We start from the raw sequence: 17267 nt of genomic DNA, 5'->3' as shown, positions 1-17267 counted from the left end.
TCCAAGAAAAAGGATGGTGAGGATTTTGAGCGCTTTGCTGAAATGACCAGACCTATCTTTTTGCGTATGCGTTTGACTGATATGCTTAAAATGAATCCTTATGCTAAGTACATGGAAGATATTTTTACAAATAAAAGAAAGATATCGGAAGCTGAAATTTCCACCATGCTTGCTAATTATACTTTTAAAGGTGGAATACCTAAGAAACTAGGAGATCCAGGTGTACCAACTATACCATGCTCCATTAAAACAAACTATGTTAAAACTGCTTTATGTGATCTTAGAGTCGGTGTTAGTGTTATGCCTCTCTCTTTATATCGTAGACTTGATTTGAATAAGTTGACACCTACTGAAATATCTTTACAAATGGCCAATAAATCAACTGCTATACCCATCGGTATTTTGTGAGGATGTGCCTGTTGTGGTTGCAAACGTTACTATGTTAACGGACTTTGTTATTCTTGATATTCCCGAGGACGATAGTATGTCAATTATCCTTGCTAGACCCTTTTTGAATACTGCAGGGGCTGTTATTGATTGCAACAAAGGCAATGTCACTTTTCATGTTAATGGTAATGAGCATACGGTACACTTCCCGAGGAAACAACCTCAAGTCCATAGTATCAATTCTATCAGAAAGATTTCAACAATTATTATTGGAGGTTTTGAATTTCCTCTTCCTACTGTCAAGAAGAAATATGATATTCTTATTGTTGGGGACATGCATATCCCGTTGAGGTAACTTAGTGCTATTCGAAAATTCTCCGGTTTCATGCGATTCGGAATGAGTTGTTAACAATACTTGATCAACCTTGTTAGTGGATTCCTTTGGATGAGCATGAGATGGATGAAGTTAGAAAGCACAACTCTATGTACCCTCATTCTACTTTCTGTTATTTATATTAAATAAAGCAAAAATAGTATTTTCTGTCTGTTTTCTGAATTATCCTTGCAATAAAAAAATACCCCAAAAATAAAAGTTCTCCAAATGTCCAGAAAATGAAATATGATTTTTTGTAGAATATTTAAGAATGTTGGGCACTGAGAACACATCAGGGGGCCACACCACCTGGCCATGAGGGTCCAGGGCACGCCCACCCCCTGGGCGCGCCCCTGCCTCATGGGCCCCGTGTGGCCCCCCTCCACTTATTCTAGCACCCACACACTTCGTCTTCCTCTAGAAAAAATCACTATACAGCTCAAACTCGTGTTGTAGCTCATTTTGCTGTGATTTTTGATCTCCTTGCTCAAAGCTCCATTCACAAAACTGCTTTGGGGGATTGTTCTTCGGTATGTGACTCCTCCAATGGTCCAATTAGTTTTTGTTCTAGTGCTTTATTTATCGCAAATTTTTGCTGCTTAGGTGACCCTGTTCTTGAGCTTGGATGTCAAATTTATATGTCCCAAGTAGTTCTAATGCATGATATAGTCTCTAGGCACCTATGGGAGTAGTTGCTATCAATCTTATTGAGTTTGGTTCACTTTTATTTTGAGTCACTCAAAATTTCAGAAATTTTTCAGAGGAAGAAATATGTTCAGGAAAATGTACCGAGGTGGTTCCTCAAAGAAGCAAGGACCCAGGCTCGCGATACGTGAGCCGGACCATGAAATACCAAGAGAAGCTCAAGTGCGACCTTGTGAATGGCCGTCAGAAGATTTTATGATTCGAGCAGGCATTAAGGAGGAATTTGATGCATATGTGCGTAATGCTGATCTTGAGGGCTTCGTGTCAGATAAGTACCGTCAATACTATTCCCGAACTGATTCTTTTGTGAGAAGGTTTAAGTTTACATCATCACGCAATTCTCACATGGTCCTGTTTGATCTTTATGATAAATCTTATACCATGGACTTAGAGGATTTTAATATTGCTTGTAAACTCCCGCAGTGGGTTAGTGCTAGTGAACCTCGCAAATCTGAATATAAAGACTTTCTTGCTAGTATAACTGTGAGGGAATCTCGGGAAATCACGCAAGCTACCATAGGGAGCATTCATTTTCCTGCCATACATTATTTTGCTCTCTTTATAGGTAGATGTAGTAATGGTAAAGATGAAGCCTGTCACATGTGCGTTCCAGATCTTTGTGTCCTCAAGAGTGTTGTGTTAGGAGATAAACAATATAACTTGGGGGCTATTGTTGCACGAAGGTTGCATCATCGCAGTATTAGCGGAGATTTGTTTGGTGGAATTTATGCAACCCGTTTAGCTAATTTTCTTGAGGTACCCATTCGTGAAAATTATATGGAGTTGCCTCCTGCTTATCTAGATTACAATGCTATGGTTCGCCATCAGTTTATTGAGAGGAATGAACAGCTTCTCCAGTACTGACTAATCTTTGACAGATGTCGCGCTGTCCATATTGCTCTCCCTGCTCCTACTTTCTTTGACTTTCAGGCAAAGGGGAGATATGTCATAACCAGGGAGGAGGAAAACGAGTACGAGAGGAGGGCGGAAGCAGAACACCTTCAAGCTGCAGCCCAGAGGGCGGTAGCTGCTGCATCTCAGTACGACCCTAGTTACAACTTTGGATATCCGCCAGGCCATCCGTGGTCATAGACCAACTTAGGCCAAAAGCCTAAGCTTGGGGGAGTACGTATTTCTCACCGACATTACATTCATGTTCACACACTCATTCTAGTTATCGGTGCTCATACTTTTTCATTGTACTATCCATGCTAGTTTATTTTCTTTTTAAGTTTTCTTCTTGTGTGTTTGAAAAACCTTAAGAAAAACCAAAAAAAATAGTTGTAGATTTTAGCTAAGTTAACATTCCATGCATGTAGTAGTAGTAATTAAAAGAAAACCCCAAAAGATTTCTCGTTCTTCTTTTGCTTGTTGGGAGCGTTCCCGTGTAAATAGTTTTATTTCTTTTCTTTTCTTTGGGGGTCGAGAGGAGAAGACCGTAATGAAAATGTTAAGTGGCTCTCATATGCATTACTGTTGATTTAACCAAGAGCCCATGTTACCTTGTCTTCTCCCTTGTATTAAATGCTTGCAGATTCCAGCTTAGTCCAATGCACGTGCACTATTATTATTCCACATCGTTCGGTCGTGTGAGTGGAAGGCAATAATGATGATATTGAAGGAAATATGCCCTAGAGGCAATAATAAAGTTATTATTTATTTCCTTATATCAAGATAAATGTTTATTATTCATGCTAGAATTGTATTAACCGGAAACATAATACTTGTGTGAATACATAGACAAACTAAACTTCACTAGTATGCCTCTACTTGACTAGCTCGTTGATCGAAGATGGTTATGTTTCCTAACCATAGACATGTGTTGTAATTTGATTAACGAGATCACATCATTAGGAGAATGATGTGATTGACATGACCCATTCCATTAGCTTAGCACCCGATCGTTTAGTATGTTGTTATTGCTTTCTTCATGACTTATACATGTTCCTATGACTATGAGATTATGCAACTCCCGTTTGTCGACGGAACACTTTGTGTGCTACCAAACGTCACAATGTAACTGGGTGATTATAAAGGAGCTCTATAGGTGTCTCCAAAGGTACATGTTGGGTTGGCGTATTTCGAGATTAGGATTTGTCACTCCGATTGTCGGAGAGGTATCTCTGGGCCCTCTCAGTAATGCACATTACATAAGCCTTGCAAGCATTGCAACTAATGAGTTAGTTGCGATATGATGTATTACAGAACGAGTAAAGAGACTTGCCGGTAACGAGGTTGAACTAGGTATTGAGATACCGACGATCGAATCTCGGGCAAGTAACATACCGATGACAAAGGGAACAACATATGTTGTTATGCGGTCTGACCGATAAAGATCTTCGTAGAATATGTAGGAGCCAATATGAGCATCCAGCTTCCACTATTGGTTATTGACCGGAGACGTGTCTCGGTCATGTCTACATTGTTCTCGAACCCGTAGGGTCCGCACGCTTAACGTTACGATGATAGTTTCATTATGAGTTTATATATTTTGATGTACCGAAGTTTGTTCGGAGTCCCGAATGTGATCACGGACATGACGAGGAGTCTTGAAATGGTCGAGACATACATATTGATATATTGGACCGCTATATTCGGACATCGGAAGTGTTCCGGAGAAGTTTCGGATAAAACCGGAGTACCGGGGGGCTTACCGGAACCCCCCCGGGGGTTAATGGGCCTCATGGGCCCAAAGTGGAGAAGAGGAGGGGCGGCCAGGGCAGGCCGCGCGCCCCCTCCCCCTGTAGTCCGAATTGGACAAGGAGGGAGGGCGGCGTCCCCCCTTTCCTTCCTCTCCTCTCTCCCTTCCTTCCCCCTCTCCTAGTTGGACAAGGAAAAGGAGGGAGTCCTACTCCCGGTAGGAGTAGGACTCCTCCCTGGCGCGCCTCCTCCTGGCCGGCCGCCCCTCCCCCTTGCTCCTTTATATACGGGGGCAGGGGGCACCTCTAGACACACAAGTTGATCTTCGTGATCGTTCTCTTAGCCGTGTGCGGTGCCCCCCTCCACCATACTCCTCGATAATATTGTAGCGGTGCTTAGGCGAAGCCCTGCGACGGTAGAACATCAAGATCGTCACCACGCCGTCGTGCTGACGGAACTCTTCCCCGACACTTTGCTGGATCGGAGTCCGGGGATCGTAATCGAGCTGAACGTGTGCTAGAACTCGCAGGTGCCGTAGTTTCGGTGCTTGATCGGTCGGGTCGCGAAGACGTACGACTACATCAACCGCGTTGTCATAACGCTTCTGCTTTCGGTCTACGAGGGTACGTGGACAACACTCTCCCCTCTCGTTGCTATGCGTCACCATGATCTTGCGTGTGCGTAGGAATTTTTTTGAAATTACTATGTTCCCCAGCAGTGGCATCCGAGCCTAGGTTTTATGTGTTGATGTTATTTGCACGAGTAGAACACAAGTGAGTTGTGGGCGATATAAGTCATACTGCTTACCAGCATGTCATACTTTGGTTCGGCGGTATTGTTGGATGAAGCGGCCCGGACCGACATTACGCGTACGCTTACGCGAGACTGGTTCTACCGACGTGCTTTGCACACAGGTGGCTGGCGGGTGTCAGTTTCTCCAACTTTAGTTGAACCGAGTGTGGCTACGCCCGGTCCTTGCGAAGGTTAAAATAGCACCAACTTGACAAACTATCGTTGTGATTTTGATGCGTAGGTGAGATTGGTTCTTGCTTAAGCCCGTAGCAGCCACGTAAAACTTGCAACAAACAAAGTAGAGGACGTCTAACTTGTTTTTGCAGGGCATGTTGTGATGTGATATGGTCAAGACATGATGCTTTATTTTATTGTATGAGATGATCATGTTTTGTAACCGAGTTATCGGCAACTGGCAGGAGCCATATGGTTGTCGCTTTATTATATGCAATGCAATCGCCCATGTAATGCTTTACTTTATCACTAAGCGGTAGCGATAGTCATAGAAGCATAATATTGGCGAGATGACAACGATGCTACGATGGAGATCAAGGTGCCACACCGGTGACGATGGTGATCATGACGGTGCTTCGAAGATGGAGATCACAAGCACAAGATGATGATGGCCATATCATATCACTTATATTGATTGCATGTGATGTTTATCTTTTATGCATCTTATCTTGCTTTGATTGACGGTAGCATTATAAGATGATCCCTCACTAAATTATCATAGTAAAAGTGTTCTCCCTGAGTATGCACCGTTGTGAAAGTTCTTCATGCTGAGACACCACGTGATGATCGGGTGTGATAGGCTCTACGTTCAAATACAACGGGTGCAAAACAGTTGCACACGCAGAATACTCAGGTTAAACTTGACGAGCCTAGCATATAATAGATATGGCCTCAGAACACGGAGACCGAAAGGTCGAGCATGAATCATGTAGTAGATATGATCAACATAGTGATGTTCACCATTGAAACTACTCCATCTCACGTGATGATCGGACAGGGTTTAGCTGATATGGATCACGTGATCACTTAGAGGATTAGAGGGATGTCTATCTAAGTGGGAGTTCTTTAGTAATATGATTAATTGAACTTAAATTTATCATGAACTTAGTACCTGATAGTATCTTGCTTGTTTATGTTTGATTGTAGATAGATGGCCCGTGCTGTTGTTCCATTGAATTTTAATGCGTTCCTTGAGAAAGCAAAGTTGAAAGATGATGGTAGCAATTACACGGACTGGGTTCGTAACTTGAGGATTATCCTCATTGCTGCACAGAAGAATTACGTCAAGGAAGCACCGATGGGTGCCAGGCCTACTGCTGATGCAACTGGCGACGTTAAGAACGTCTGGCAGAGCAAAGCTGATGACTACTTGATAGTTCAATGTGCCATGCTTTACGGCTTAGAATCGGGTCTTCAACGACGTTTTGAACGTCATGGAGCATATGCGATGTTCCAGGAGTTGAAGTTAATATTTCAAGCAAATGCCCGGATTGAGAGATATGAAGTCTCCAATAAGTTCTATAGCTGCAAGATGGAGGAGAACAGTTCTGTCAGTGAGCATATACTCAAAATGTCTAGGTATAATAATCACTTGATTCAATTGGGAGTTAATCTTCTAGATGATTGCGCCATTGACAGAAGTCTCCAATCACTTCCACCTAGCTACAAGAACTTCGTGATGAACTATAATATGCAAGGGATGGATAAGACAATTCCCGAGCTCTTCGCAATGCTGAAAGCTGCGCAGGTACAAATCAAGAAGGAGCATCAAGTGTTGATGGTCAACAAGACCACTAGTTTCAAGAAAAAAGGGCAAAGGGAAGAAGAAGGGGAACTTCAAGAAGAACAGCAAGCAAGTTGCTGCTCAGGAGAAGAAACCCAAATCTGGACCTAAGCCTGAAACTGAGTGCTTCTACTGCAAGCAGACTGGTCACTGGAAGCGGAACTGCCCCAAGTATTTGGCGGATAAGAAGGATGGCAAGGTGAACAAAGGTATATATGATATACATGTTATTGATGTGTACCTTACTAATGCTCGTAGTAGCACCTGGGTATTTGATACTGGTTCTGTTGCTAATATTTGCAACTCGAAACAGGGACTACGGTTAAGCGAAGATTGGCTAAGGACGAGGTGACGATGCGCGTGGGAAATGGTTCCAAAGTCGATGTGATCGCGGTCGGCATGCTACCTCTAAATCTACCTTCGGGATTAGTATTAGACCTAAATAATTGTTATTTGGTGGCAACGTTGAGCATGAACATTATATCTGGATCTTGTTTGATGCGAGACGGTTATTCATTTAAATCAGAGAATAATGGTTGTTCTATTTATATGAGTAATATCTTTTATGGTCATGCACCCTTGAAGAGTGGTCTATTCTTATTAAATCTCGATAGTAGTGACACACATATTCATAATGTTGAAGCCAAAAGATGCAGAGTTGATAATGATAGTGCAACTTATTTGTGGCACTGCCGTTTGGGTCATATCGGTGTAAAGCGCATGAAGAAACTCCATACTGATGGGCTTTTGGAACCACTTGATTATGAATCACTTGGTACTTGCGAACCGTGCCTTATGGGCAAGATGACCAAAACACCGTTCTCCGGAACTATAGAGAGAGCAACAGATTTGTTGGAAATCATACATACAGATGTATGTGGCCCGATGAATGTTGAGGCTCGTGGCAGATATCGTTATTTTCTCACCTTCACAGATGACTTAAGCAGATATGGGTATATCTACTTAATGAAACATAAGTCTAAAACATTTGAAAAGTTCAAAGAATTTCAGAGTGAAGTTGAAAATCATCGTAACAAGAAAATAAAGTTTCTACGATCTGATCGTGGAGGAGAATATTTGAGTTACGAGTTTGGTGTACATTTGAAACAATGCGGAATAGTTTCACAACTAACGCCACCCGAAACACCACAGCGTAATGGTGTGTCCGAATGTCGTAATCGTGCTTTACTAGATATGGTACGATCTATGATGTCTCTTACTGATTTACCGCTATCGTTTTGGGGTTATGCTTTAGAGATGGCCGCATTCAAGTTAAATAGGGCACCATCAAAATCCGTTGAGACGAAGCCTTATGAACTGTGGTTTGGCAAGAAACCAAAGTTGTCGTTTCTAAAAGTTTGGGGCTGCAATGCTTATGTGAAGAAACTTCAACCTGATAAGCTCGAACCCAAATCGGAGAAATGTGTCTTCATAGGATATCCAAAGGAAACTATTGGATACACCTTCTATCACAGATCCGAAGGCAAGACTTTTGTTGCTAAATTCAAAAACTTTCTAGAGAAGGACTTTCTCTCGAAAGAAGTGAGTGGGAGGAAAGTAGAACTTGATGAGGTAACTGTACCTGCTCCCTTATTGGAAAGTAATACATCACAGAAACCAGTTTTTGTGACACCTACACCAATTAGTGAGGAAGCTAATGATGATGATCATGAAACTTCAGAACAAGTTACTACTGAACCTCATAGATCAACCAGAGTAAGATCCGCACCAGAGTGGTACGGTAATCCTGTTCTGAAAGTCATGCTACTAGATTATGATGAACCTACGAACTATGAAGAAGCGATGGTGAGCCCAGATTCCGCAAAATGGCTTGAAGCCATGAAATCTGAGATGGGATCCATGTATGAGAACAAAGTGTGGACTTTGGTTGACTTGCCCAATGATCGGCAAGCAATTGAGAATAAATGGATCTTCAAGAAGAAGACTGACGCTGACGGTAATGTTACTGTTTACAAAGCTTGACTTGTCGCAAAAGGTTTTCGACAAGTTCAAGGGATTGACTACGATGAGACCTTCTCACCCATAGCGATGCTTAAGTCTGTCCGAATCATGTTAGCAATTGCCGCATTTTATGATTATGAAATTTGGCAGATGGATGTCAAAACTGCATTCCTGAATGGATTTCTGGAAGAAGAGTTGTATATGATGCAGCCGGAAGGTTTTGTCGATCCAAAGGGAGCTAACAAAGTGTGCAAGCTCCAGCGATCCATTTATGGACTGGTGCAAGCCTCTCAGAGTTGGAATAAACGCTTTGATAGTGTGATCAAAGCATTTGGTTTTATACAAACTTTTGGAGAAGCCTGTATTTACAAGAAAGTGAGTGGGAGCTCTGTAGCATTTCTGATATTATATGTGGATGACATATTACTAATCGGAAATGATATAGAATTTCTGGATAGCATAAAGGGATACTTGAATAAGAGTTTTTCAATGAAAGACCTCGGTGAAGCTGCTTACATATTGGGCATTAAAATCTATAGAGATAGATCAAGACGCTTAATTGGACTTTCACAAAGCACATACCTTGACAAAGTTTTGAAGAAGTTCAAAATGGATCAAGCAAAGAAAGGATTCTTGGCTGTGTTACAAGGTGTTAAATTGAGTAAGACTCAATGCCCGACCACTGCAGAAGATAGAGAGAAAATGAAAGATGTTCCCTATGCTTCAGCCATAGGCTCTATCATGTATGCAATGCTGTGTACCAGACCTGATGTGTGTCTTGCTATAAGTCTAGCAGGGAGGTACCAAAGTAATCCAGGAGTGGATCACTGGACAGCGGTCAAGAACATCCTGAAATACCTGAAAAGGACTAAGGATATGTTTCTCGTATATGGAGGTGACAAAGAGCTCATCGTAAATGGTTACGTTGATGCAAGCTTTGACACTGATCCGGACGATTCTAAATCGCTAATTGGATACGTGTTTACATTAAATGGTGGAGCTGTCAGTTGGTGTAGTTCTAAACAAAGTGTCGTGGCGGGATCTACATGTGAAGTGGAGTACATAGCTACTTCGGAAGCAGCAAACGAAGGAGTCTGGATGAAGGAGTTCATATCCGATCTAGGTGTCATACCTAGTGCATCGGGTCCAATGAAAATCTTTTGTGACAATACTGGTGCAATTGCCTTGGCAAAAGAATCCAGTTTTCACAAGAGAACCAAGCACATCAAGAGACGCTTCAATTCCATCCGGGATCTAGTCCAGGTGGGAGACATAGAGATTTGTAAGATACATACGGATCTGAATGTAGCAGACCCATTGACTAAGCCTCTTCCACGAGCAAAACATCATCAGCACCCAAGCTCCATGGGTGTTAGAATCATTACTGTGTAATCTAGATTATTGACTCTAGTGCAAGTGGGAGACTGAAGGAAATATGCCCTAGAGGCAATAATAAAGTTATTATTTATTTCCTTATATCATGATAAATGTTTATTATTCATGCTAGAATTGTATTAACCGGAAACATAATACTTGTGTGAATACATAGACAAACTAAACGTCACTAGTATGCCTCTACTTGACTAGCTCGTTGATCGAAGATGGTTATGTTTCCTAACCATAGACATGTGTTGTAATTTGATTAACGGGATCACATCATTAGGAGAATGATGTGATTGACATGACCCATTCCATTAGCTTAGCACCCGATTGTTTAGTATGTTGCTATTGCTTTCTTCATGACTTATACATGTTCCTATGACTATGAGATTATGCAACTCCCGTTTGTCGACGGAACACTTTGTGTGCTACCAAACGTCACAACGTAACTGGGTGATTATAAAGGAGCTCTACAGGTGTCTCCAAAGGTACATGTTAGGTTGGCGTATTTCGAGATTAGGATTTGTCACTCCGATTGTCGGAGAGGTATCTCTGGGCCCTCTAGGTAATGCACATTACATAAGCCTTGCAAGCATTGCAACTAATGAGTTAGTTGCGAGATGATGTATTACAGAACGAGTAAAGAGACTTGCCGGTAACGAGATTGAACTAGGTATTGAGATACCGACGATCGAATCTCGGGCAAGTAACATACCGATGACAAAGGGAACAACATATGTTGTTATGCGGTCTGACCGATAAAGATCTTCGTAGAATATGTAGGAGCCAATATGAGCATCCAGCTTCCGCTATTGGTTATTGACCAGAGACGTGTCTCGGTCATGTCTACATTGTTCTCGAACCCGTAGGGTCCGCACGCTTAACGTTACGATGATAGTTTCATTATGAGTTTATATATTTTGATGTACCGAAGTTTGTTCGGAGTCCCGAATGTGATCACGGACATGACGACGAGTCTCGAAATGGTCGAGACATAAATATTGATATATTGGACCGCTATATTCGGACACCGGAAGTGTTCCGGAGAAGTTTCGGATAAAACCGGAGTACCGGGGGGGGGGGGGTTACCGGAACCCCCCCGGGGGTTAATGGGCCTCATGGGCCCAAAGTGGAGAAGAGGAGGGGCGGCCAGGGCAGGCCGCACGCCCCCTCCCCCTGTAGTCCGAATTGGACAAGGAGGAAGGGCGGCGTCCCCCCTTTCCTTCCTCTCCTCTCTCCCTTCCTTCCCCCTCTCCTAGTTGGACAAGGAAAAGGAGGGAGTCCTACTCCCGGTAGGAGTAGGACTCCTCCCTGGCGCGCCTCCTCCTAGCCGGCCGCCCCTCCCCCTTGCTCCTTTATATACGGGGGCAGGGGGCACCTCTAGACACACAAGTTGATCTTCGTGATCGTTCTCTTAGCCGTGTGCGGTGCCCCCCTCCACCATACTCCTCAATAATATTGTAGCGGTGCTTAGGCGAAGCCCTGCGACGGTAGAACATCAAGATCGTCACCACGCCGTCGTGCTGACGGAACTCTTCCCCGACACTTTGCTGGATCGGAGTCCGGGGATCGTAATCGAGCTGAATGTGTGCTAGAACTCGCAGGTGCCGTAGTTTCGGTGCTTGATCGGTCGGGTCGCGAAGACGTACGACTACATCAACCGAGTTGTCATAACGCTTCCGCTTTCGGTCTACGAGGGTACATGGACAACACTCTCCCCTCTCGTTTCTATGCATCACCATGATCTTGCGTGTGCGTAGGAATTTTTTTGAAATTACTACGTTCCCCAACAGATATGTGATGAACTGATTGAGATGAGAGAAGCTGGTATGAACTCGACCTATCTTGTTTTTGTCAATATGATTAGTGCATTGTTCCTGATTCAACCATATGAATGAAACATGTTTACAATGACAATTAGAGATTATGGAAGGATCCGACGAAAAAGCATCACATGGATCACATTGACAAGCTTGATGTTCTTGTCGATCATGCTCTTGATGCGCGTCTGCAGCGCTGACCGCTCGTCTGATGAGGCCCAGTCTAGGCCCTTCTCTAGCCAGGAGGTGAGTCGCATTCGGGCCCCGGACCTGAACTCGGGAACCGCGGCCCAGGTGGCGTCACGGGGCTCTGTGACATAGAACCACTCCTTTTGTCACCCTTTGACGGTTTCCACAAAGGTACCCTTGGGCCATGTACCATTGGGCATCTTGCTCACCATGGCGCCTCCGCACTCTGCGTGTTGGCCATCCACCACCTTCGGCTTCACGTTGAAGATCTTTAACCATAGTCCGAAGTGGGGAGAGATGCGGAGGAAGGCCTCGCACACGACAATGAATGCCGATATGTTGAGGAAGGAGTTGGGGGCCAGATTGTGGAAATCCACCCCGTAGTAGAACATAAGTCTGCTGACGAATGGGTGGAGAGGAAATCCCAGCCCGCGGATGAAGTGGGGGATGAACACTACCCTCTCGCGGGGCTCCGGGGTGGGGACGATCTGCCCCTTGGCCGGAAGCCGGTGGGCAACTTCCTTGGCCAAGTACCCGACCTCCCGGAGCTTGCTAATGTCCTTCTCCTTGACGGAGGAGGCCATCCACTTGCCTTGCGCTCCGGATTCGAACATGGTCGGAGTGCTCTTTTTAGGCGGAAAAGAGGAGAACTTGGGCGCTGGAGCTCGAGAATGAGGGGGCAGAGAGAGAGAAGGCGTGGGTGAAAGAAAGGAATCCTTATCTCCTTATAAAGGCAGTGAATATCAAACGCCTCCCTACTCGCCTTAAAATTCGCCTATTCCCAAGGGTCGTGCAGACACACGGTTCGATTACCCACGCCTGTATTGATGATAATCCTGTAATAAGGGGACATGGTCTCTGCTTTGACAAGACGTGCCAATGAAACCGCATCTCAAAACATGGAGCGGCAGGCTAAAAAAAGGTTCGAAATAATGACCGGGTGGTGACGTGCTGTCACGCTACAAAAGTTGTTAGTGGATTGGACCCATGAAATATTATACTCTCTGCGGTTATGTGTGGTACTTGTTTTGTAGGGCCGAACACGTTCTTTGTGTTCGAAGGCTATTTTGGAGTATTCGGAGAAGGAACCCGCCTTGCAATGTCGAAGACAATCTGTGCGCCGGACACATAGTCATTGAAGCCTGGTTCAGGGGCTACTGAGGAAGTCCTGGATTAAGGGGTCCTCAGGCGTCCAGACTATGTAACACGGGCCGGACTAATGGGCCGTGAAGATACAAGATAGAAGACTCTCTCCCGTGTCCGGATAGGACTCTCCTTGGCGTGGATGGCAAGCTTGGCGTTCGGATATGAAGATTCCTTTCTTTGTAACCGACTTTGTACAACCCTAGTCCCCTCCGGTGTCTATATAAACCGGAGGCTTTAGTCCGTAGAGGCAATCATAATCATATAGGCTAGACTTCTAGGGTTTTAGCCATTACAATCTCGTGGTAGATCAACTCCTGTAATACTCATATTCATCAACATCAATCAAGCAAGAAGTAGGGTATTACCTCCATAAAGAGGGCCCGAACCTAGGTAAACATCGTGTCCCCCGTCTCCTGTTACCATCGACCTTAGACGCACAGTTCGGGACCCCCTACCCGAGATCCATCGGTTTTGACACCAACAGTGGGGAAGTCAAAACAACTCCAGCCCCTGAGCCTTCGAACTGCCTGGATCCATCAAAGTGAGTAGTCCTGTGCTATCCGGCTTCTTCTCAGGCATCTGCAGCTCTGTCCAATCATTGATGAAATCCACAAGTGCTTGAGACTTGATGGCTGTGCGAGGCATATATTTCAAACCATGGGGTCCAAGCTCAATGTCCCACTTGGCTACCCGACATGTGGCCTCTCTGTTTTGAATAATATCCCCTAAAGGAGCAGAACTAACCACAGTGATGGGATGACCAAGGAAATATTGCTTGAGCTTTCAACTAGCCATGAACACCCCATATACCAGCTTCTGCCAATGGGGATACCTCTGCTTGGATTCAATGAGCACCTCACTGATGTAATAAACCGGCTGCTGAACCGGATGTTCCTTGCCTGCTTCCTTCCATTCCACCACAATCGCTACACTGACAGCTCGGCCATTGGCAGCCACATATAACAATAAGGGCTCCTTATCAATAGGAGCGGCAAGGATTGGCGGCTCAGCTAATTGTTTCTTCAAGGCTTCAAACGCCTGATCAGCAGCATCACTCCTGACAAAGTGATATGTTTTCTTCATCATCTGGTACAGAGGGATAGCATTTTCTCCCAACTGGCTTATGAACCGGCTTAAGGCCGCAGTATGACCCGTCAGACGCTGAACATCATTAAAACACGCCGATTTAGCCAAGGAAGTAATAGCCTTGATTTTCTCCAGCTTAGCTTCAATGCCCCTTTCAAAAACCAAAAAACCCAAGAGCTTGCGTGTTGGCACACCAAAAACACATTTGGCCGGGTTAAGCATCATCTTGTAGACCCGGAGATTGTCAAAGGTCTCTTTCAAATCATCTATCAAGGTTTCCTTCTTCCTGGATTTCACAACAAGATCATCCACGTAAGCATGAACATTCCGTCCAATCTGATCATGAAGGCAATTTTGAACACACCGCTGATAAGTCGCCTGGGTACTACTGATCCCAAAAGGCATAGATACATAGCAGAAGGCTCCAAACGGAGAAATGAAAGCAGTCTTCTCCTGGTCCTTAACTGCCATCTTGATCTGATGATAACCAGAGTATGCATCCAAAAAACTCAAACACTCACAACCCGCCGTAGCATCAATAATCTGATCAATACGGGGAAGAGCAAAAGGATCGGCCGGGCAGGCTTTATTATGGTCTGTGTAATCCACACACATACACCAAGTACCATTTTTCTTAAGCACCAGCACCGGGTTAGCCAACCATTCAGGATGAAAAACTTCAATAATGAACCCAACTGCCAAGAGTCGGGCCACTTCTTCCCCAATGGCCTTACACCTCTCTTCGTTAAAGCGACGAAGGAATTGCTTGACCGGTTTAAACTTTGGATCAATATTGAGAGTGTGATCAGCGAGTTCCCTCGATACACTTGGCACGTCTGAAGGCTTCCATGCAAAGATGTCCCGGTTCTCACGGATGAACTTGATGAGTGCGCTTTCCTATTTTGAATCCAGATTAGCACTGATGCTGAACTACTTGGATGAATCGCCAGGAACAAAATCAACCAACTTAGGGCATCTCCAGCCGCGCCCCCAACAGGCCCTCCCCAGGCGTTTTTGCCGCGCCAGCGCCAAAAAAAACGGCCCAGTCGCGGCCCCCAGAAGCCCGTTTTTCGCCGGCTCGGGCCAAAACTGGTGCCGGCGGACCCAGGCCAAACCCGGCGCCCTGGGAGGCGCTTGGGGAGCCGGGACAAGCGAAAAAGGCGCGTGGGTCCGCCCTGGAGGCGACCCGAGGGCCTTTTCCCGCTGTTTCTTGACGCTTTTCCCTCGCATCCCTCCCGCTCGCTTGCCTTCCTCCCGCCATTCCCTCCCTTTCTCCCGCCAAACCCCCTCCCGCTCGCCGACGCCCAGGCCCGGGCCGACCTACGTGAAGAGAAGACCGAGGCGCGGTGGTCGTCGCTGATGACGAATAGCGCCATCAAGGTCGACCTGCTCCGGACCAACGTCGACCTGCTCCGGACGAACGTCGCCGCGAAGAAGAGGAACACCGGCATGGCTTTTCTGATGGGCGGGGCGGACATGCTCCAGAGCAACGACGAGCAGCTCAGGGCGTGGTACATGGCGGAGCGCGGCCTCATCCTGAACCAGATGCAGACGGCAACGATAAAGACGCCGACGATGCCAGCTCCCGCGCCCACGATGACGACGCCAAGCCCAAACGACGCCTCTACATCGCCGCCCAGCAGTACCGAAGCCGCGCTGACACAGCCCAACACCGAAGCAGCTACGACACCGCCGAGCACGCGCATGCCGACTCCGCCAACGCCTGGAGCCGACCCCGTCGAGTGATTCATTGCACACGCGAACTTGCGGCGTGCGGCGCTCTGTTTTTTGTAACGCCAGACTACGTCCGATTGCCGGATTTGTGGCGTCTTTTGTGAGCAGGAACGACCTAGTTCAAATTTCCCGCATCCTGGGGCCGGTGCTTGGGGCGTGACTGGGAGCTAGGTCGCCCCCAGGGTCCGAACTAGCGCTGGCACGCCCCCAGGCCGCTCCATTTAGTCACCCTGGGGGGCCGAACGGCTGGAGATGCCCTTAGTGTCATCTGCTGACTTAAACTTCAGCAGAGGGTCATGCTATAACATTTTTTGCTCTTTGATGAAGCATTAGAAATCTTGTAAGCCTAGAAATAACATGTATAATGTGTTTAATGTTATAAGCAATATGAGAAACCCGTTGGCGCGAAGAATTAGTGTATTACTTGCTATAATCTGCACATACAGACATCATTTTGTGTCCACTTTGATCCTGATCTAAGTTGGAATTTTCTATAAGGAACGGACTACATTTTTTTGCACATGAACAGAAAGCAGGGAATAAATCTCAAAATCCATACGAATTCACATGATTCAATAGTAAGGAGCCGACACAATCACTACCATAGTCTGAAGACGATCCTACCGACTTCTCCATGGCCATTGTCGCCGCGGTATCAGCGGTGATGGCCTTGCCTTGATTGGGGACTGGAGTTTGACGTGTCGTGGACGATGGAAACAAAACACCGCGGCGGCGCCTTGCCGTGATTGGGGACTGGAGTTTGACTAGGCCCCCGCTGCCGGATCATCGGCACCAGGCTGCCGCGCGCAGCTGCGAGAGAAGAAGAAATCTGAGTGGCCAGAGCGATCTGGTTGATTTTCTAGGGGTTACCGATCTGATTGATGACCAAGAGATGAAGCCGCCATGCTGGCGCCCCTTCAACTAGTGCTAGCAATTTTTTTCTCTGCCTAATATTTCTGCTAGCCTATAGTAATTCTACACCTGTGTACCAGATCATGCCCCCCAGGCCTAGGCCCTCGCCGGCCATATGTCAGGACCCCGACTCGATGTCACATTGATCTAGCCGGTAACACCTCATATCACTTTGCGGCCTCACGCACGGTATCCCCACGGGTGTCGCCTTACCTTTGCCCGGGACCGTTTGCGCCTTTTGGCTCACGTATATGATAGTGTCGCTAGCATCCATATGATAAGGAGCCCGGGCTGACATGACTAGTCGTAAACCCAAAGTGGCACAGACTTACAGGGACAGGCA

Source organism: Triticum dicoccoides, chromosome 3A (assembly GCF_002162155.2).
Source record: "Triticum dicoccoides isolate Atlit2015 ecotype Zavitan chromosome 3A, WEW_v2.0, whole genome shotgun sequence".
In the NCBI taxonomy this organism is placed as follows: domain Eukaryota; kingdom Viridiplantae; phylum Streptophyta; class Magnoliopsida; order Poales; family Poaceae; genus Triticum; species Triticum dicoccoides.
This window is presented reverse-complemented; position numbering follows the sequence as displayed.